We start from the raw sequence: 23,076 nt of genomic DNA, 5'->3' as shown, positions 1-23,076 counted from the left end.
AAAACAGAAAACCTATGCTAGTTTCCAGCTGTGAAGTATTGAGTAACTTCACAGCAATAGAGATTGAACTCACGTCTCCTGACTCCAGAGTCCTTGGCTTCGGGATGGCTGCACTCGGCTCCTTCTCAGGTTAGGCTGCTTCAGCGAAAGGGCCGCAGGAATATTTCAGTTCTTTTAATCTGCAACAGGTAATTTGAAGGTAAAGTCTAATTCACTTAGTGAGGTGTTAAAAAAGAGTCCTTTTGAAAGGGCCTATGAAGAAAACTGAACCTTGCAGGAATATTTCAGTTCTTTTAATCTGCAACAGGTAATTTGAAGGTAAAGTCTAATTCACTTAGTGAGGTGTTAAAAAAGAGTCCTTTTGAAAGGGCCTATGAAGAAAACTGAACCTTGGAGAAGACAAAATCTGAAATCTAAGTAATCTGTAGTTTGAGTCTTGCATCACTGACAAAGGCTTTGGGGTCCATACTAGTGATGTTAGGGTGTTTTTTAAAGGCAAGCAGCTTGTCTATCGTTAACTCACCAACAAAAGTGATGTTAATTTCTCAGAAATGGACGCAGCTCTTACTTCCTCTGGTCATAAATTTTCATAGAAATTCACTGAACATCCCTGTAGAAGTGTCTCTTCAATAAAGTGAGCACAGAACAATATCATAGGGCAGAACTTGCTTGTTCTTTTCTCTTTAAACCAAAAACTCTCTAGCGGAGGTGGAGCCTCCTCTGAAGAATTGGTTTTAAGATACACAAATAAAGGCATGATGAACGAATTGTAAGCATTAGAAAGACACATTGTAACATTATTTGAGAGACCAGATTAAATGATTACATGATATGCTCAAACTCAAATGACAGATCTGACTTCTTTTCTATTTTTTGGAGTCTATCGCTTTAAATAGACTGAATTAGAGCCACAGTTTTTTTTAAAAGATCATTTAGGAGCAAATGGTTCACACGTGGGTTATCCCAACTTCTAAAAGCGCCAGAGACAAAACAGAAATATTAACTCCATTAGACCAAATGTTTGAAGATAACATTTAAGACTTAGAATAGTAAATATCATGAGGTATTTGTTTCTAAGTAACACTAGTAGCAGCTACATTCTGTAAAAACCTCAGATTGTATATGAACAAGTAACTTAGCAGGAAATCTTATTGTTATTATATATATTTTTTGTTATTATATTTTATAACACAGAACTTACATCTTTTAGCTTCTCTAATAACTATTTTCTGAATTTGTTAAATCTGCTAATAGGTGCTTTCAATTAGAGAGTCATGTTATTTTAAGTCCACAAGTTAAATATTCTGAGATAAATAAGAGAAGTAGTTACTTATATACAAAGGATAATTTTAAAATGCCCACAATATTCACAGATATAAAACTTATAGGAACAGTCAATCTATTTGGTGACTGATTGCCATTCTTGGCAAATTTTGGATCAGCTATAATTCATCAAACTCAACACCTTCCAGAGTTCTAGACATCTTGATTTAGACTGGTAAGGTCCAACTCAGAATATTAATCCTTTTAATAAGTCCAATATAGTTGATTTTTTCATTGGAAATATCTGGGCAAATGTTTTAGTAGGTCAGCAAAGCAAAAGCTTATCTATAGGTGTAAAAACGTTATATGGTCACGGTTAATCAATAATAATGTATGTGTGTGTGTATAAAGATTCAAATGGAAAATTTCCAAACCAATGTAAAACCAAGTAAGATTAAGTAAAAGTCAGGAGGAACGTTAGACCAAAAGGAAATATTTTTAAAATACAAAGCTTAAAGTTTCAGATATAATATTTCATCTAATTTGTTATACCTGTTATTTTGATTATCAGTTGTATAACTGAGAAATTGTTGGAAATATCTACCACAGCAATCAGATAACAATCTTTCGGGGTGTTTTAATAGCTCTATGGGCATGGTAGTCTTCGAAGGCTGTGTAGGCCAAATTATCCAGACAACATGCCTGTCCTATGGCAATATAAAAAGTCATAGAAAGTAATTCTACAAATGCTGGCATGAGGAACAATGCAAACATGACATTCAGTTAGCTTACCTACAAAATAGGAAGTATGTTTAAGTCACATGCCTTCCATGAAATTTTTGGTTTGCCAAAAATGGGCGGGGAATGTAGAGCATTCTCCTTTCCGACCCAGGGGGTTTTATAAATCCAGTCTCCCCTCCACCTGGAAGCAAGATGATTTAAAGGGTGAATTAGGCTTTTAAACTAGTAATCAAAGACCTTTTGTTTCTTAGTGGCAAGAAACTTAATTCTATGTTAATAATAATTAACTTTCAGTCAGATAGTACAGTTTTGCCGACATGGACTAATGAGTTCTTCGGCCACTGTTCTTGAATATCTCTTATAATAACTTCAACATTAGGAGATATGTTCACACTATTTAGCAGATTTTTTAAAAAATTGTGAACTTATAATTACAAGAAACATCTATTAACTTAATTTTAATATAGGCAAATGACTTCTAAAGTCTTAAAATTAGGTATGTAGTTATTTTATGTAAATTTAGCTTTCTTACATCAGTTAAACATGCGTGCATTTTGACTTGAAAAACTTGTTATGGAATTGCTTCTGACTCATAGTGACCACACAGGATAGAGTAGAAACGGCTTCCAGGAGTTCTGAGATAGGAAGAGTGAGTCAATGGAGGGTTTTTAATTCTTGTTGGTTTTTCCTCCAACTGTTTAATAGCAGCTCAGCTATAGACTCATTCTGACTTTTGCACATTTCTACTTAGCAGTAACTAAAATTAACCCTGTTTATATAGATATGTATGTATATTTACATACATACATATTTATGTATCTGAACAAGTTCAGGCTAAGGAGAGTGGGAAAACTGTTTTTCTCTTCTGCAAATTCCCTGGATATATTTGAAGCACCTGTAATACTATTCCAAGTCACTTTCAAAGGTCTAGATTTTAAGATTGATATATACATACAAAAACCTGTCAAAATGAACCACTTCTTAATTGTTCATAATTTTAAAGCAATTGAATTTCCATGCTATAAAATTAAAACTGAGTTCTAACAGAGGAATGGAAAGGACCAAAATGAACAATTCATTTCCTTTCTTCCGTGAATCTTGGCTGTGGGGTTATAAAAGCTTGTATTTAAGGAGTTTTATCTCATTTACCTGACCTTCTGCACAACAATTCTGATGGTGAAATAGTATGATAATTTAGAGAGCTATTGAGGGGCCATTCCTCCCCCAGAAACCAAACTACACAAAGGCCAAGCATTGTTGCAGTAAAAACACCAGCTTTTTCTGAGTCATAGGTTTCTAAGCATAGGAAGACAAGCTGGGCAGACCCTGCCCGAGCAGGATTGCTCCAGGACTGACATTTTGGCATCCATTACGAACAACCAGATTTACAAAATAACAGATGAGCAAACTCTCAGGTACAATTACAAATTTTTAGCAGGTTTTGGGGAAAATGATGAATTGGTTTTGCAACAGGTCCAGCAGATAAAACAAATTTTGCAATAACCGGCAGACTTTCAAGCTCCAGAATAAAGGGAACACGGTTCAGAGAAAACAGTCCACGTTTCTCCAAGGGATCAGTAGCTCCTCAATTAAAATCTTCATTACTTTGCTTATCTAAATGTCTCTGCTTCCCCTTTCCTGAATTATAGCATCCTTGCTGATTATGCTTAAAAGGAATTTTTTTTTAATTACAAGGGAGGGGCTGTTACACCCTCTTTTAACAAACGAAATTTCAAAAGCAGTCATGCCTATCCCAGAACATTTAGAAAACTGTCTTTGGGGTTTGGAGGAAGTCATTTCACTCTCTGACTTCCATGTAAATGAATTCTCAGGGGTTTTGTCTTTATGATGTTGGAAACCCTCGTGATGATGTACAATAGAATGCAATCATCTCTGTGAGGAGCTCTGCTATGAACCATCAATCATTCGAAAGGACATTTCCTTGGGTGTTTGGCCTGCTTCCAATATAAAGGAATGCTCTGGGAAAGTTCCCTGGATTTGTGCAGGTCTGGTTCCTGCATCTGGTTCAGAATTCAACCTCCTATTCTTAGGGTTTGAGCCAGTGACCTGTTTTATATTTTGGGTGTCGTCAGCAGCCTAACATCATCCCTCTTGCTCTTGGGTTCTTCAGCCAATAATGCTACTAACATGAGTCAGAAGTAGCCTCTGGGCTGACAAGGCATCTACCAAGTGCCCTTGGTACTTGTCCTTCTCTATAGCTGTGTGAGCCATTTCTCAAGATAAATCTCTGTCTTTCACTCTCTATCTCTCACTTCTTTAGAGAATCTATCCTAAGATAGCATAGGTGCTTCAAAAGGTGTATGGGGAAATGGCATTAAAAGATAATGGAATTTTCTCATGAAGTTTTAAAAGCATCTTCATAGAAATATATTTAGGTCACCTGAAACTGACATCTCTACACATTCTTTTTACGTCAATCTCTGCCTCTGTCTCATCTCTTTCTATCTGTCTTACAATGATCCCTATCTGGAATCTGTGCTGGGGATTTACATATACATTTTAAAAGGACAGAAATGTCTTAGGAGAGACTTGACAGTTGCTAAATGAATGAATTAGCAAATGCATCATTTTTATTTTATTAAGTCAAATTATAGTTCTGACGTTATAAAAAGGGATCTAGACCACACAGAATGAAAATCATATCCATTTCATTGAAAATGTTCTACGGAAGTTAAACCAAAGCATAGATGTCAATGTAAACAACTTATGTCGCACTTCTGAGGGAACTATTTCCCACCCGAGTACCTAATTTTCCCTCCTGTACATAGATGTCAGTCTCAGAGTACATTTGGAATGCCCAAAGGGTACAAAACACAGTGTTTGATGTCATAAGTCTGTGGGAGAGCCTGTTTTGTTAAAGGCATAATAGATCAGATGGGAAATGTAAAATGATCATTAACGTTAATACTGTTTTTTACTAAAGGATTAATCCAAATGTTTTAGATTCTACTTAAGGAAGCAACAACACAAAACTTGCATTATTTAGGGTGCCTTTCCAGTGAAGTTAGGAATAGAGTACAGATATTTATAACATTGTACCTTAACCGATAGTTAATTAGGAATAGCAAGTTACATTTTTTACACAGACCCTGAAAGTTGGCTGGCGGTTTATGTATCCAGGATGCATATTGCAGTACTGTTCTGGGACTGTTCTCTCAGAGCCATTCTGGCAGTGGCAATTTTGGGTACCAAGAGGTGTGTTTATATATCCTCATTGAATGAAGCCAGAAGCTGTTTCCTGCTCTGTGGGAGTCTCCAGAGAACCTGTTGTTTGGGTATTAAATCTGATACTCAAATCACCCATGTTCCCTATCTACCTTATAGCTGCTGAGGGACCACCAACATTAGATATTAGTAAGTCTCCTGCTGGCAAAACTTATCTAGTAAGTGTCAACAGCTCTTAAGTTAGCAAAGTGAATTTCACTGTCATAGTAAGATGTTCCCTAGAATAGTAACACATTATATGTCTATTCTTGGAGTCTTAGTATCCTTGATGATTTGTATTGTTTGCGTTAGGTATCATCAAATTGGTTTCAATGTTCAGCACTCCAATTGTATAATAGACCAAAATGCTGCTCGATCCTGTGTCATCTCACAGTTGCCTCTATGTTTAGTCCATTGCTGCAGCCACTGTGTCAATCTGTGTTGAATGTGTTCCTCTTTTTCTCTACCCTGTACTTTACCAACCATGATGTCTTTTTTCCAGGGACTGGTCTATCCTGATAGGGTCTAAGTACATGAGACAAAATCTCGCCAGTGTTCTTTTACTGCTTATAATAGTTTTGAATACATACAGAAATGATTCATTTAGCATTTGAGGAGGGAAATTATGTAGGCCATGAGATAACTTCTGTGCTACTTTTGTACCTTAAAAAGAACATTGAAAGAAAATATTCATTTAGACATTTTCTTTTGGTAATTTCCATAGATGTGTCTTAAGTCTAGATAATAAAAAACAATGGGCTCTTAATTCTTATTAATATCACTACTGTATGGTAGTAAAATTGATTATTTGAGACCAAGGATTTTTTAAATAATAGAAGGTCCATTAGACTTATCACTCTAATTTCTTGAAGTAATACATTTCTTGAAGTAGTAAAATTGCTTCTTTGAGGCCAAGTATTTTTAAATAATAGAAGGTCCATTTGACTTATCACTCTAATTTCTTGAAATAATAACAAGATGTATGTAAATAGGTCAAGGTCCAAAAGAGATTATCCCAATACCATTAATTAGCCCATCTACAGAGTGGTTTTATTCCTATGCGTGATACTAGCAGGAACTCCCCTTCATTTTTTTAAAACATTTTGTTAGGGGCTCATACAACTGTTATCGCAATCCATACACACACCAATTGTGTAAAGCACATTTGTACATCATTCTTAAAACATTCTCTCTCCACTTAAACCCCCGACATTAGGTCCTCATTTTTCCCCTCCTTCCCCGCTCCCCCCTCCCTCATGAGCCCTTGATAGTTTATAAATTGGTATTTTGTCATATCTTGCCCTGTCCGACGTCTCCCTTCACCCACTTTTCGGTAGTCTGTCCCCCAGGTCACATATAGTTCCTTGTAATCAGGTCCCTCTTTCCTACCCATTTTCCCTTTACCCTCCCTGTTCCCTTTATAAAAGGGTTAAATAAAACTAGTATCTGCAGTTTTGCATTACGTGTTACTTATTTAGGAGGTGCAGAATCAGGGTTGCTTTTCCCAGGGATCATTTATAAACTGGGTAGGAAGTGGATTTTCCTTCATTTCAATGTATTAAAAAATCAATTAATATGGCTATGTTATGCCCTTTAAAACCATGGCTTAGCCTATTATGTGCAATCATTAGGTGTATAATATGTGCACGTACCCTCTAACAAGGCTTGTAACTAGGCACTGTCCCTTTCAGCAAGGTCAAAGGAAGAGAAAAACACTTTAAACTGAAGGGAAGAAACAAGTGTAGGCACAAAAAAGAAATTCTTGATAGCATTAAATCTGGAGCAGACTATCCAACAAGATTTAAAATTTTTTCATCCTGGTTACCTTTTATGAATGCAACAGTAACTCAACCTTTTCATCCTGGATACCTTTTATGAATGCAACAGTAACTCAGCCTGGGTGTTTTAAGTAGCTCCACTTCTTGAAGGGTATCTACAAACTGATTTCCAGAGGTCAGTATGGATCCACGATTCTGTGCTTTCATTATCCATTCTGAAATTTGATCCATAAATTGCTTGTCCGCTTTTAGTAAATTGCTGTATTTCCTAGCGAGAAGGTTGAATAAAGAGTCTCATAAATTCAGTGGTGCTCTATTATGACAGAAGTTATGGGTAAAGTTTCAAAGTACTAAATTTTGTCAACTATCCGTGATCACCATCCACTGGGGTGTTAAAATTTTTCACTCACTCTGCTTAAATAAGTATCTCAGGCATAAATAAGCTTTGTATACATTGTGATGGGGCAGTATGTAGAAGAAAAGCCTTCTCAATTAGACCAGCTATTTCTTGGGCTATGGATTGCATGAGCTAACAGTTCAGGAGTCAACCATGGATCCATCCAACAATGCCATCAAGAAGCACAGGTAATGTCTGCAGTGTTAAAGGCTAGGGGAGAGTGATCATTCCATCTGTTTCTGAGGCAAAATATATTAAGGCTGCTTTGTTTCATGATCACAACCAAATAGAAGTTCAGAACCACTTTGAATGATTCAAAACTTCTCTTCTCCAGGAACACTTCATTCTTCTGAGTTTAATTTTGGTTATAAACAATTTGTTACAAGAAGACAGCGGCCCACATTGTGTGGATTTTCTACTAACCTCTGATGCTAGCAATAGTTTTAAGCGTGAATGCTTATTAATAAAAGAAAATGTATTTAAGAAGCCAAACCATTCTACCCACCAGTGAGGATGATGGAAAGTTTACCAACACCGCATTTTGCCGGTGCCTCGTTGTTTAAGAGGCGCACTAGTGGTGTGGCAATTAAGTGTTAGGCTGCCACCTGCATGCTCAGCAGCTTGAAACCCCCAGTAACTCTTTGGGGAAAGACTGGCCTTTCTACTCCCCTAAACATTTACAGTCTCTGAAACCCACAGGGGTTCGCTCAGACAAAGCATTAACTCAACGGCTGTGGTGTGTTGTTGAAAAGCCATACGGAGAGATTCAAAACAACCACACGCGTTACTTTTCTTTTTCAACTTTGACTTGAAGCTTAATTTACTCCCGAGCCATACTTTTCCTGGCTTCCTCTATTTCCTCTGGGAGATCTTTTTCTTCTGTGTAACCTCCTCTTCTGGTTTAGGAATGGTTTGTTCCTTTTCAGTGAGGATCACTTCAGGGTGGCCAGAGGAATGCAAGTATTGGTTACGCTGTAAGTCCATCTTGGGGGCTTTATTGACCTGGATGTGCTCAATAACCAGAGAATCCACATCTAAACCCTTAAATTCAGCATTAATCTCTGCAGTGGTAAGCATGTGAAGCCAAAATTCAGCACTATTTATGGCCCACCAACCCTGGGTTCAACCTATCAACCCCACCATTGGAATGTCCGCAGGGCACACACTGCTTCTGCAATGTGACGTCATTCACATATTTGGTGGCTTTCTGGACTTGCAATCCCTTGATGGCCTGGGCAGTGTCACTTAAAGAGCTCCTGAAGATTCAAGCCTCTCGATGTGCACGATATATGCGGTCTTCTGGGCCAAGTGATCACTTCAGGCCACTAAGGGGAAAGGACAGAGTTACTTTCTGTACCACCCTGAAAAAAGGCGCAACTGAAGCAATCCTTCATGGACACTGACATAAGATTGATGCCAGTGCTTGCTAATGGGAGGCAGATGGGTAAATTATATTGTTTCCACAGTCCTATTAGAGCTGTTTGGCAAACTTGTTTAAAGTCAAATACATGTTTTCTTTTTAAACGCTCTGTGCAGGGTGTTCTTTTGTGCATTATTTTTGAAATTAGCTTGAACACTCATTCCAATCCTAGCACCCTGTGTTTTCTTGACTTTTCATTGTTGGCTTTGTATCTCTTTGTATTTCCAGTTGACAAGTGGATGCCAGATTTTGTAAAGTGTGTTCTCTTCCATGCTGAGATCCTCTATGCCAGCCCTCTCCCTGGGGCGTGTGCTTTAGTAAGAAGCCCTGAAAATGGGAACTGATAACGGAATTACTGGCAGCCCCTCACACAACAAGGATGCTAGCCGGTGTTTCTGTAATTAGGAGTGTGATTAAAAATAAGAGATGCTTTTGGTCTTCAATTTCAAGCCATGAAATGAAGGGATTTGAGTTTGTCTTACGCTTGGCAGACAGGGAATTTCAGTCAGATTGCAGCTTCCTGAGTCTGGTCACAAAGAGCCTATTCGAATGCCTCCCAAGCAAATGGTAATGGCTTTCTTATGCTGTTTGTAGCCACAACTTGCTTTGGAAAAATAATAATTTCTTTCTCTCTTGTTTCCAGCTTTTATTATTTTATTTTCACCATTTTCAAAGCCAACTGTCTTTCCATCTATGGTAAAAATCAAGAAGTAGTCAAAAAACCATATTGTTGAGAATAAGGGAGGTCAGAGCAGAGACCCCAAACCCATCTGGAGACAATGGGACCTCCCCTCACAGAAGGGTTGCAAGGAAGGGATAAGTCAACCAAGGGTGAAGTATAGCACCGAGGAAACACACAAGATTCCCCTGGTTCCTTGAGGCTTCCTCACCCCCCACTATTGTTATCCCAATCCGGTTTTACTGTGGGCTAGGCTGGACCATGTACACAGGTACATATAAGAGCTCATGGCAAATGGAATCCAGGTCAGATCAACTGCTCAAGAACAGAAATGGGAGTAGCAATACCAAGAGGGTAGGGGGAAAGTGAGGGGAGGAGGAGGGGAGAAACCATAGGGGAAGGGAGATAGCAGTCAGTGTAAGATATGAAAATAATACTAATTTATAATTTATCAAGTGGTCACGAAGGTGGGAGTAGGGGAGGGAGGGTAAAAAGAGGAGTTGATACCAAGGGCTGAAATCGAATGTAAATGTGTAGAAAATAATGGTGGCAACATATGTACAAATGTTATTATAAGAGCTGTAAGATCCCCCAATAAAATGGTCTTAAAAATATATCTGTATCCTAAATTATAGAAAGAGAAAAGAAAATCATGAAGTAGCAAAAAATAATAATGCCTACCACGTATGTGCTGTGAACTGTGGATTGTATTTGGGGAACTAAATAAATAATTTCATAATGGCATCTCCTTCATGGGATGAAGAAGATAATTTAATTATCTATGATGCAGATACTGTTATGATCCGCATTACATGAAAGGAGGTAAATCATGTAACTAAAAAGTGACAATTAGTAATTACTGTGCACTATTACCACCATACATTACAGAGTATCTTTGCCACTAGTTACCTTTGTATTTAAATTAGCATTAACCTCTGTGATTATTGGTTCATTCCATTAATATTATATGACATCTATGTGCCAGATGTTATGCAAGGCTCTGGAAATGCAGATATGAAGGAGTCACAGTTCCTGACTTTGAGATGTTTTCAAAAAAATTACATAGTGTCATGCGTAAGACCATACATGCTCTGAAGTATACTGAGTCACCCCTAGGTGTTGCAACAAACTTACTGGGTTCTGCAAAATATTTTTAAAAAAACCCCGAACTTGTGAGAAATATAGCAACATCTATAAGATATCACTTAATCTATGCTCCAATTACATGAACTGTTATTCTTTCAAAGAGATATACCTCATGAGACATCGGTATGCATTAAATTCTTTAGGATTAACTACCTAAATTTATATTCAAATCCATTCATATCTTGATCCCTAGTAGTACAGTGGTTACAAGTTGAGTTGCTAGCTTCAAGGTCAGCAATTCAAAACCACCAGCTGATCTTAGGAAGAAGGATGAGGCTTTCTATTCCCATAAAGAGTTAGCCTCTGGAACTCACGGGCATTTCTACTTTGCCCTAGCGGGTTGTTACAAGTTGGAATTGACTTCATGGCAGTGAAACTTAACAAATGGAACTCATTGATATTTCTTTTGGTGTAGGTTACCATGACAACTATATTATAAGCACACCACAGATAAAGTAAGCTTGAAGACATTGGGCCTAAGGGAAGCAGTTTGATACTTGTGTCAAAGGACAGTCCGAAAATATCCTTCAACTTTGGATACTCAGAATTAAGGATAAGGGGCAGAGGGGGAACTGGACAGTTAATTTGATGATAAAAATGTTATTTGAGTACACAGAAGTATGTGGTATTATCCTCACCAAAATCATTCATTAAATCTTATCTAAATGAGTTTGAGTGGCTTCAATATACTAATGAATTTGAATGTAAATTAAAAATATATTTAGCTAAGAAGTCAGAATTCTTCTGGTGAACTAATTGATATGGACGGGGCTTATGTCTGAATAGTAAAGACATAACACACTCTTAATTGTCTTAGTGTGCAGTTGGTTTTTTGGACACTATTTTCCTGCTGTTTTCAGTCTTAGACAAATGGAAGATACCGAGTGGGAAGAGCATATTATACTGTCACTTTTAAAATACATGATTATAGCACCTCAATGGATAGGTAGACATCTCATAGAAAACCACCTGCAAATCTCAGAGAGAGAAAGATGTATTTGACAGTGCAACATCTACACCACCCCCCCCCCCCCCCATTCCCAGTTTCCTTTAGCTCTGAGTTTCTATTAGCTTCTTCAGTAATTTGAGGCCTGGACCACGTTGAAATTGCTAGCAATGTTCCCCTAGCTGCTTTTTCATGAAAAGATGATTATGTGATGCTAAGAGGATTTGTTGACAAGAGGGAGAATTTTTATTGCAAAAGTCTGCTTTAGGAAAAAGAGAAAAAGAATCAATGGAAAATAGCAGTTGGGTCATTTTCTGGAAGATTAGGGAGATTACCACTGGGACTTGCTCCTATTATTTCAGAGCTAAGACTTAACTATACTTTTCATATCAAGTGAGGGCATGAGGGATGAGGAAATATGAATGATCCAACAGGGAGAACGCATGTAAGGGAAAACAATATTCATGAAAAAAGATTGCATTTAAGGTGTATAATTTTTGTGTGTGAAGTGAAAGATGGTATGAAGCAATATAGCACTTTGATTAAGAGAAGAGGACCTGGCCATAACCATTGTTCCTGCCATTTATTGATTAATATATCTATCACGATCCAAATTCTACCTTGCAAGTCTGGCTAGACCAGAGGGTGGACACTGGTACAGATAGGAACTGGAAACACAGGGAATCCAGGGCGGATGATCCCTTCAGGACCAGTGGTGTGAGTGGCGATACTGGGAGGGTAGAGGGAGAGTAGGTTGGAAAGAGGGAACCGATTACAAGAATCTATATGTGACCTCCTCCCTGAGGGACAGACAATAGAAAAGTTGGTGAAGGGACAGGGCAAGATAAGACAAAATAATAATTTATAAATTATCAAGGGCTCATGAGGGAAGGGGGAGCAGGGAGGGAGGGGAAAACATGAGGACCTGATGCCGGGGGCTTAAGTGGAGAGCAAATGTTTTGAGAATGATGAGGGCAATGAATGTACAAATGTGCTTTACACAATAGATGTATGTATGGATTGTGATAAGAGTTGTATGAGCCCCTAATAAAATGATTAAAAATAAACATAACCATAAGCACATTATTTAATCTTGCTGAGCTTCAGTTCTCACAACTATACAAGAACATTGCAGGAAGGAGTAAATGCAGCAATGCATGTAAAAGACATGTAACATCAGTCACATTTGATTTCTGTTAGAAGAGTTCCTCATATATATCTAAAGAGAGAGTGAGTTTGTGTTATTTATATATATATATAAAATTGTTGAGAGAGAGAGAGAGAAAACCGTGGAAAGTTGTAGTCTTTGGTAACTGTGACGTGATGAAGCAAAATTTCTTTGTATCCATAGTCTTTGTAATTCTCACCAAATAAGGTGTAGATGACTCTAAGTTGGGGATTGGTCAGTGTTGCTGTTCTGCTGGGTATGAAGTGAGTCATCCCAGAAACCAGAAGAGAGAATCCTGCAACCATCAAAGAAGAGCCAGTAGCAGAATGCGTGAGCGTTCATTGTTTCAAGTGGCAGAGGCCGTAGAGCCAGTCACACTGAGACCATGAAACAGAGCAGAGGAGCGATAGCAAGACTATAATGCACAACAGTGGGCTTCCTAGCCCAAGAACGAATAAAGCTGAGTGCCTTCCCGTAGGGTACTAGCTTGAAGAGTAGGGTATCCTTGGGGCATTTGCCAGTGTTAAAGGGCCTTGGTAACACTTGCCTGAGCAGGACAGAAGTCAAAGTGTTGCAAGAGTGAGACACTAAGGACCAGCGAGAGACATGCCTGACTCCACGCCTGCTGCGAACAAAGGCATGTTTCCTGATCGTGACTTGTGGTGATCTGTTTATTTCCCACAATAAATCCCAATACTTGTGAGTGTTGTGTGTCATTTCTGTGTGGCCATTGCTACAGAGACTCGAACCCGGCAAAGGAGTAGATTGTTGTCAAAGGGACTGTTGGTATCAGAAGAGGATAAGGATCGTGGGAGGCATGCCTGGCATTGGCATCATAGGAGTCACCCTTAGGGCAGATTCAAAGTTGGATTCTCCTTCCATATTTCCTCGGGTGGTTTTACTATTTCAGTACCAGTGTGGCTTTATCGCTACTTGGACTTCAACGTCCTTAGCACGAGAGTCATAACAACCCATTGAGGCCATAGTGCTTGTGTTGGTGTCAGCAAACAAGAGAGAACAGGAAAAGACCAAAAAAGGCAGATGCCCACTGTCAATCTCCCTTTAGATGAGGTTTTCCAAAACCTGCTTTGAACAGCTTGTCACATATCTTTCCTGCAGCTTTGCGATATGGCCACCCTTAGCTAATCTAGAAAACACTGGCTCTTCCTTTATTCTGTGGACTTCGGGAATAGAACGGGTTTCTATGGCTAAGAAAGAAGAGGCAGATATATATTACATAGGTGACTCATGGGGTGTCACATAAATTCTAAATCCATATTAATGTGACCTGATCATGGGATTTTTCAGAGATGCTTATATGACTCATTTGTTCTCCTACTGCCGCGTGCATTTATAAGATTTCTGGTAGTTGGTAGTTGGTCTTAAAATACCTGCATAAGTTGGTCACGCAGAAAAGAGGGAAGCACCACATGGGTGATATCTGATGCACTAAGTCCCATCATTTCTAAATGAGCAAACGGTTGACACGGTAATCTTGCTTAGGGGCAGTTTATGCATGTGGGCTTCAAAAAGTTCCTGGAAAATCTCATTTGCTCTTCATTCTATTTTTCCATGACCATTTTGAAGCCCCTTCATATATGTCTTGGAATGTTAAATTTTCTCAAGGTGGAAAGAAAGAAGAAACCCAGAAGTGTTGTTTTTAGAGTGTTAAATCAGGCAAAATCCTGGACCACAAGTGACTATCTCTGGAAGTATGAAGTTGAAAAGATTCTCATGAACATAACATTATACACAGGAATGTGGTGGCTGTCACTCTAAAAGAGTGGTTCTCAACCTTCCTAATGCTGTGACCCTTTAACGCAGTTCCTCATGCTGTGGTGACCCCCCAACCATAAAATTATTTTCATTTCTACTTCATAACTAATTTTGCTACTGTTATGAATTGGGCAACCCCTGTGAAAGGGTTGTTTGCCCCCAAAGAGGTTGTGACCCATAGGTTGAGAACCGCTGCTCTAAAACATTCAGCATAATCAACCATTTGGGGCAACTTTTACATAGGCTATGGTATGTAATTAATTTTTAATTAATTTTTCTTTTCTTTTCTTTTTTTCTTCTCTTTCCTGAAGCACAACTAAAAGGTAATATAACTGTAGTGCTTTCTCATTTAAAACCCAAGCTGCATAATTCTGAAATACAAATATTAGTAATTTTTCATTTTGTTACTTAAAATACAACACTTTTAAAACACCATTAAAAGATGATTTTCATTATTTATCATTGTTTTAAAATACTTTTTGGGAGCTCTTACATCTCTTATCACAATCCATACTTTCCTCCAATGTGTCAAGTACATTTGCATATATTCCGCCATCATTATTTTGAAAGCATTCTCTTCCCACTTGAGCCCCTGATATCAGCTCCCCATTTCTTCCCCTTCTCTCCCCTACTCGCCCACCCTCATGTACCCTTAATAAGTTATTGATTATTTTTCCCATATCTTACATCATCCTCTGTCGCCCCTCACCCACTTTACCCTGGCAGGGGGTTCTAGGTGGATACTTGTGATCGGTTCGCCATTTCTCCCCCCACCTTCCTCTAAGACTCCTGATATCTCTACTCAATGTTGGCCCTGAGGGGTTTATCTATGCCGCATTCCCTGTGTTGTGGGCTCTTATCTGTAGCAGTGCACATGTTCTAGTCTAATCTGATTGATAAGGTAGAATTGAGGTCATGACAGTGGGGTGAAGGAGCACCAAAAAACTAGAGAAAGCTGTGTGTTTCATCGGTGCTATACTGCACCCTGACTGGCTCATCTCTTCCCTGTGACCCCTCTGTGAGGGGATGTCCAATTGTCTACAAATGGGCATTGGTTCTCCACTCCATGACACCCCCGCACCCCATTCACCTTGGGTATGGTGTTATTCTGTTTCTTAGATGCATGATACTTGATCCTATCGACACCTCATGATCACACGTGCTTCTTCTATGTGGGCTTTGTTGCTTCTGAGCTAGATGGCCGCTTGTTTACCTTCAAGCCTTTAAGACCCCAGATGCTATACATTTAATAGCTGGGCACCATCAACTTTCTTCACCACATTTGCTGATGCACCCATTTGTCATCAGGAAGGTGAGTATCACAGAATGCCGGATTCTTAGAACAAAGTGTTTTTGTGTTAAGGGAGTACTTGAGTCAAGGCCAAATGTTCATCTGCAGCCTTAATTCTTAACATACAGATATGAGTACATAGTTCTATTCCCCTCTCATTTTATATATATACATATCTACATGCCGGTATTTATGCCTCTATAAATGTCCTTTGCCTCCTGGTACTTTCCTCTATTTCTTTTTTACTTCCCTCTTGTCCCACCATCATGTTCGGACTTCATTCACAGTGAGGGAACAGTGCATTGAGGGCATACAGCAGAGCAGCAGGGGGCGCAGACTGATGAAACCCCCAGGAAATACCAAAAATAGACTTGGGTGACAGAGTGTGGCATCCCATCAGATTTGACTGGAAAACAATCATAAAGGCCAACAAACAGACCTGGAATTATTTATAGGCTTTTTCATTTTTGTCAGTGGCTTTCTTTTCGCTATTGTTATTTTGTGTTTGTTTTTTTGCTATTGTTATTGTTTTGTTGGTTTTGACTTCCTTGGTTATTTTATTTGGCTTTGCCTGTATTTTTGTACTTATTAATGTTTTTGCTGTCTATCTAGATAAGATAGGCAGGATAAATAATTCGGAGATGAAAAGAATGGGACCAATGGTTCTGTTGGGATACAGGAGAAGGGGAGGTGGGAGAAAGGAAGGGAGGGGAGACCAACCCAAGGACAAGGGAACAACAAGTGAAACAAAATCAATGGAAGGAAGTCATAGGATGCCTAATAGGGCTCAGTCAAGGGCATTGTGGCCACGAGGAATTATTAAGCTTGAATGAAGGCCAAACATTATCATTTAGTGACTTGCTCTGAAGTCATTACTTTGACATTTAGAAAGTATTTTGCCAAGTGAGAAGATGTAAAGACTAGCTCTTTAATTGGAGTATAAAACTCTTTGGCCCTCTCTTTTGTCAAAACTTGGTGTCTTAGTTGTCTATCGCTGCTGCTAATAGTAACAAACGAATGGCTTTAACAAAAAAATGATTCTCTCACAATTTAAGAGGCTAGAAATCCAAAAGTGAGGCAGCAGGGCTCCGGGAAGGCTTTCTCTCTGCCAGCTCTCCTCTCTTCTGAGTTTCTGCTTCGGGACAGTCTTCATGTGACAAGGCATTTATTCTGCTTGGTTGTTGAATCTTTTATATCTCAACAGAGATTAATGCAAAGCACACCCTGCACTACCCTGCCTCATTAACACAACAAAGCAACCAAAGATAACCACAGGCATTAAGGGAAGGATTTACAATACATTTTTTTTAGGGATATGAAAGAGTCCTGAAGGAGAACAGGTGGTGTAGTGGTTATGCTTTGGGCTACTAACTGCAATGTCAGCAGTTCAAAACTACCAGCTCCTTCTCTAGAGAAAGATGAGGCTTTCTACTTCAGTAAAGAATTGTAGTCGCAGAAACCCACAGGGGCAGTTCTACTCTGTCTTGTGGAATTGCTGAATGTCCGAATTAACTAGATGGCAGTGAGTTTGGGTTTTTTGAGTAGGAGCACAGGTGGTACAGTGGGGTCTGTACTGGGCTGGTAACCTCAAGGTCTGCAATTCAAACCCACTAGCCATTCTGGGTGAAAGTTGTGGCTTTCTATTCCTGTAAATATTTACGGCCTCAGAAACCCAAAGAGAGGCGGAGTTCTATTCTGACGCGTATGGTGGCTACAATGACAGAGAGTGAAGCTGATTTTAGCGGTGAGATTTTTTTGTTCTGTTTTGGTATTAGGGGTATAACTCCTTCCATGATGCCTGGATCATTTATTTATGTAATTACTCCAAAAAAATAAGCTTTAGAAAAGTTTACATGTTCTAACTCTTCAACTCATACAAAAACCTTTCTGTGTAATTAAAAAAAATTATTGGGGCCTCTTATAGCTCTTAAAACAATCCATAAATATATCCCTTGTGTCAGTCACATCTGTACTTATGTTTTCATCGTGTTTATCAAAACATTTCTCTCTACGTGAGCCTTTGTTTTCAGCTCCTCATTTTTTTCCTCCCTCCCCCATGAACCCTTGATAATTTATAAATTATTCTTTTTTTTCCATGTCTTATACCAACTGCTATCTCCCTTCACCCACCTTTCTGATGTCCGACCCCCTGGGAGGGGGGCTATAGTTGATCATTGTGATCAGTTGGCCCTTGGTTCCCCCCCCCCCCCCCCTTCCCTTCCTAGTACTGCAATTCCCTTTATTGGTCCTGAGGGGTTTATCTGTCCTGGATTCCCTGTGTGCTGCATAAATTTTGGATACATTTTAGTGTTACAGATTTTTCACTTATATTTTCCTTATGTGAGATTACAAAAGTGGAAGGAAACATTAAAACGTTTTGAATCATGGTTGGCTGTTTCTTTCCCAACCCCTTTGTGATGTCTTCTCCATCACCATTGTGGCCAACCTTGATTCTGTCCAAAGTTGTTGCTGCAGAGGTGAGTCGGGGGGAGGAACACACTGGTTACATTAGTCATATTATTCCTGCTCTCTGTGTTTATTAAAGAGTCATCCATCAAAAATATGGGTGAATTATAATAACATGCAAAGCCATCTATTACCTCTAGCATGTCTGTACACATTTCAAAGCCAGTTGCCCTGAGTTTGAGGGAAGATCGGACATGGGATAGCTTCTAAACATAAATGGGAATCGTTCATGTCTTTCTGTGGGGTTAGTTACTAAATGCCCAATCTCTTGTGAAAATGGATTAATTGACACACCTTTGCCTTCAAAACTAGAGTCTACATTACACTCCACAATCCCATTAATATAGCTCATCTGGATATGAATATATATTTATATATCTGTAATAAACTAACATTACCTCTATATTATAACATTTCTCACCATCCATAGATATTCCACATGTCTTATATTGGCCCAATTCTGTTTCTTTTGCTGACATATTACTTATTGTATCTGGCAAAGTCTTACTTCTGATTTATACCATAGTGTCCTAAAGAGTAGCTTTAACATTACTATGCAAAATAATTACAGACTATTTCAGGCAAATTGTCTTTCAAGAAAGTTCCTTAATGGTCTTAATGATAAATTTCAGTCTTAAAGTCTCCACCCAGGTTATCATAGCCTTGCCCCTCCAGACCAGGGGCAGGGGGGGAAGACAGCAGTCAGAAGGAGACAGGAGAGTGGCTGGATGATGGTTGATTCTTTGTCTAGTCTCCATGGCTACGACACTTTGTGTGACCTGGCCATGTTCTGATTTTTTTAAATTTACCATCTCTCTCTCTCTTCTGGTGATGGCAAAATACATTTCCTCATCTAGTTCCTCAAATGCTGATCAGTCTTTGCTTAAAGATCCAATTGCTACTTGAGAGCGGAGGGGAAAACAAAATCCAAGTGTGTGTGTATAATGGAAAATGGAAATTACTTGATTGTGCTTTTAAAGGGGGCCAGAAGAAGAGAGGTAGAAAAGTATAAACCTAGATTTAAATATATATTGCAAAAGAAATGCAGGCTCAGGGTCAGTGAATTAGTTAATGTGGTTCTTCTTGCCCAAGTCCCTAATTCTCACCAAAAGACCTTTCCCTACATGAGCCTGGAAAGAACTGGAGGGAAGATCCCTGAGAATCATTAGGACTAGGACTTCTTGGAGTGGCATCCTGCTGTGTGTAAAATGAGCGCTCTGAGACCCTTCCAGACCTCAGCATCAGCAAGAACCAGGAGTGGAGTGCGTCCTCTGGACCTGACATCTCCACACAGTGAAACTCCCGCATTCAGATAGCGGTTGCAACAGCAGAGCCAGGAGAGAGAACATAGAACAGAGTGATGGACTTCTCCCCTGGCAGAGGAAGTAGAGCTGAGTGATTGTGTTCAGGAGCCTGGCTTGTGGAGTAAGGTGACTTTGGGCACTTAATTCAGGCAGTTGGGCTCGCTGACCCGTGGAGCTCAAGCTGAATGCCTTTGGGTTGAGACTTACAGCAGAGTGGCCTGCCACTGTAGGCATTCATTATAAGACCTGAAAGGACTTTGTAACACGTTCTGATAAACAGCTTAGCTGTGAGCATTTCTGACTGGCATTACAACTCTTAGCTTCCTTAATAAACCTTTGAATCATGGATTTGGTCTGTGCGTTCTGTGCAGCCATTGCAGTGGAACTCAGAACCCAGAGCAGTAAAATAGAACACTGATTAGTTATTTGAGTGTTTGTTTGTTTCCGGTTTGTGTTTTGTATAATTTACTGTGTAGAAAATCCAGGATAAGTAGATCTATAGAAACAGCACCTGGATTGATCTTTGCCTAGGGGCACATCAGGGAAGGATGTAGGGGGTGTGGGGGAGTGGGGAGCTAACAATAAATACAAAAAAGAAGAAAATGTTATGAAATTGATTGTGGTGTTGATCACACAAATCTGTTAAATCTGATTGAATGATTAAAGTGTACCTTATGTGAAGTATATGCCAATAAAAATACCCAATCTTGTTCATTAAAAAAATAATAACTATATAGTTATTAAGTATGTATAGCATGGGGCATGAAGACTTCACATATTTATAAATTTTCTTTTTATTAAAATTTCTTTTTAAATAAAGCCTTCATATTAGTGTAAATATTGTGTACACTGTATTTTCTATCTCAGCAAATGTTTTCTTGACATTCAGGTTATTGGATATGAGGGGGAACTGGTTGTGACATCTGTCAACACATTGATTTCCAGGGTTGATGCAGATGGTCTAAGCTGATACTCTGATCTCTCTCCCCACCCTATTTGTGCACTTCCAAAGCTACCTGCTTGTTCAAATGAGTGGCCTTCTCTAGGTGGACCAGGAAGGGCATTTCTTTTAAAATTGTTTTCCTTGGTATAATTTTTATATGTGTTAACAATTTATTCAAAAACACGTAAATCTGTAGGAAAGAATATTTTTCTAGAACCACTATAGTGAATAGAGATTTGCCATTTGCAGCCCATATATATATCTGGTTTGTTACTTGCATTGTGACTTAGCTAAGTCACTATCTTTTCAGCCATAGTTTCAACAAGATGGGATTTTAGCCATCTTGATGATGTCTCAAAGACTTGCTGCCAAGATGAAACATGCCCACTAAACAAGTGTTTTGGGTTACCAATTATAGGAAAATCACTCTATCGTCATTGATGATATAGCTCTGAACAAACTGATAGAAATAAATAATAAGCCAATAGAAGAGCATTAAAATTTAATTGTTTTTTTTTCATGGTGATTGCATTCAAGTTGAGGTAGATAAGCAATAAGCAAATATATGGAATATACACTTTGAGGATAAAACCCCAAATTCAATGTCATTGAGTTGACCCTGACACAGAACACTATAGGGTAGAGTTCAACTGTTCCCTAGGATTCTCAAGACTGTGAATCTTCACTGAAACACTACTTCGTCTGTCTTCTAAGGAACTGCTGGTGGATTTGAACCACCAACCTTTGTGTTAGCAGCCCAGGGCTTAACCCACCATACCAACAGGGCTCTTTTGATTGTGGTTCTTGCTATGAGAATAGTGAAGCCAGTGAAGACAATAGAGCATTTTGAATTTAAAAAGTAAGGTGATCAGGAAAGGCAGCTTTGAGAGTATAATTTGGGGCAAATATCTATGTAAGGGAAGCAATGGAGAATTATTTAATAAGATGAAGAATTATCACATTGAATGTGGTAATTTGTGTATAAAATCTTAGCATCATTGCTAGTCTAAGTACTACAGGTAGTGCTTAATGAGTGTTAGCAAGTATGATTGTTTTAAATTACTCTGTTTGTGAAGAGATTTTTGGTATGAAAACTTTTATTTGAATTAGTAGATAATAGCATGCATACCACTCAGTTGTTACTCCCGATATATGCTTTCTTCTTTTTTGTCATGTAAACACAATACAAAGATCAAATCATGGTCTCACGATCTTCTCGTCAGAAAGACAAGGTGATTGTCCCAGATGTATTTTCCCCAAAACATAGAATAAATATTATTTTAAAAAATATTAGAATAGAATATATATATATATATTTAATGAAATTGCTACAGAAATGGATAAAATAGGTCTTTTACATTACTGGAAGAGTGTTTTTAAAAAAACTTAAAGCTTGTTTTTAACCTTATTATAGGAAGAAAGCTAAAAATAGATGAGCCTGAAACATTGACTTTTATCTGTCTCAAATTTCATGGAGCAACCAGAGTGATGCATCTTTCCCTTCAAATATTTATCCATCACTTCCAGACAAGTAGTGTATGAGGCAATAAATAACAGACAGCTAGAACAGGAGAAAACAGTTTTTTAGTGCCCTGTGCTTAAACTGTCACTCTGGCAGGAAGTAATAACTGAATACTGCATTATTTAAGGCAAGGTAATAGACTACTTCCTTTTGGAGGCAAATTACTTTGGAATCTGCTTCCTTACCCTCAGAAGCTAGGATTTCCTCAGTGAGAGACTGCAACTCTGAGGTTTGATAGGATGTGAGTGGCTGCTGAAGCCTAATGATTTACACACCAGAAACCAGTTACCTTTGATGCTTCTGGTCACCGTTCATCATGAAATGAAGTGTCTTGCCAAGTACTGGCTTTTTTATATACAAGAGGCAGTGGAGTTCTTTATAAACAGGATTGTCTTGGATATGCTGCTTATTATTTAGATGATCCTGGGTAACTTAGCTAATGTCCCGACATTCTGTTTCCTTGCCAGAGAAATGTAAATAGTTATACAGGTAATCCTGATTAACAATTTATCTGAGTTGTGACATATTGCACGTAAAACTATCTGTTGTTGATTTTTTCGTAATCTTACCATTAATAGCATCTACTACATACCATGTTGTAATGTGTGATTTGCTTATGTTCTCATTCTGAGATGTTCATTTGCAGATGTTCAAAGGTTGGATTTATGAGGTTTCTGATTACAAGAGGCAATAATAATAAAAGCTAAAATAAGAAGCTATTTGATTCTTATGTCACAAGTGACTGATGATGAAGTTGTCAGAATATAGCAATAACAACTTTCTAAGTCAGGGACTATCTATACTAACGAGGAGTTGCTGAGAAGAGTGATTAAATAGTGTGTGTCAAGGAGCCCTGGTGGTGATGTGAATCAGAGCATTTGACCGTCCACCGCAGGTGGGCTATTTAAACCCACCAATTGCTCCATTGGAGAAGTGTGAGACTGCCTGCTCCCACAAAGACTGAGAGGCTGGGAACTCTGTCAGTTTGCTCTGAGTCAAAACTTACTCGAT

This window comes from Echinops telfairi, unplaced genomic scaffold (assembly GCF_000313985.2).
Source record: "Echinops telfairi isolate 266 unplaced genomic scaffold, ASM31398v2 ScPeMD7_4225;HRSCAF=4972, whole genome shotgun sequence".
NCBI classification, from domain to species: Eukaryota; Metazoa; Chordata; class Mammalia; order Afrosoricida; family Tenrecidae; genus Echinops; species Echinops telfairi.
The sequence above is the reverse complement of the archived record's forward strand: the minus strand, read 5'-3'. Positions refer to the sequence as shown.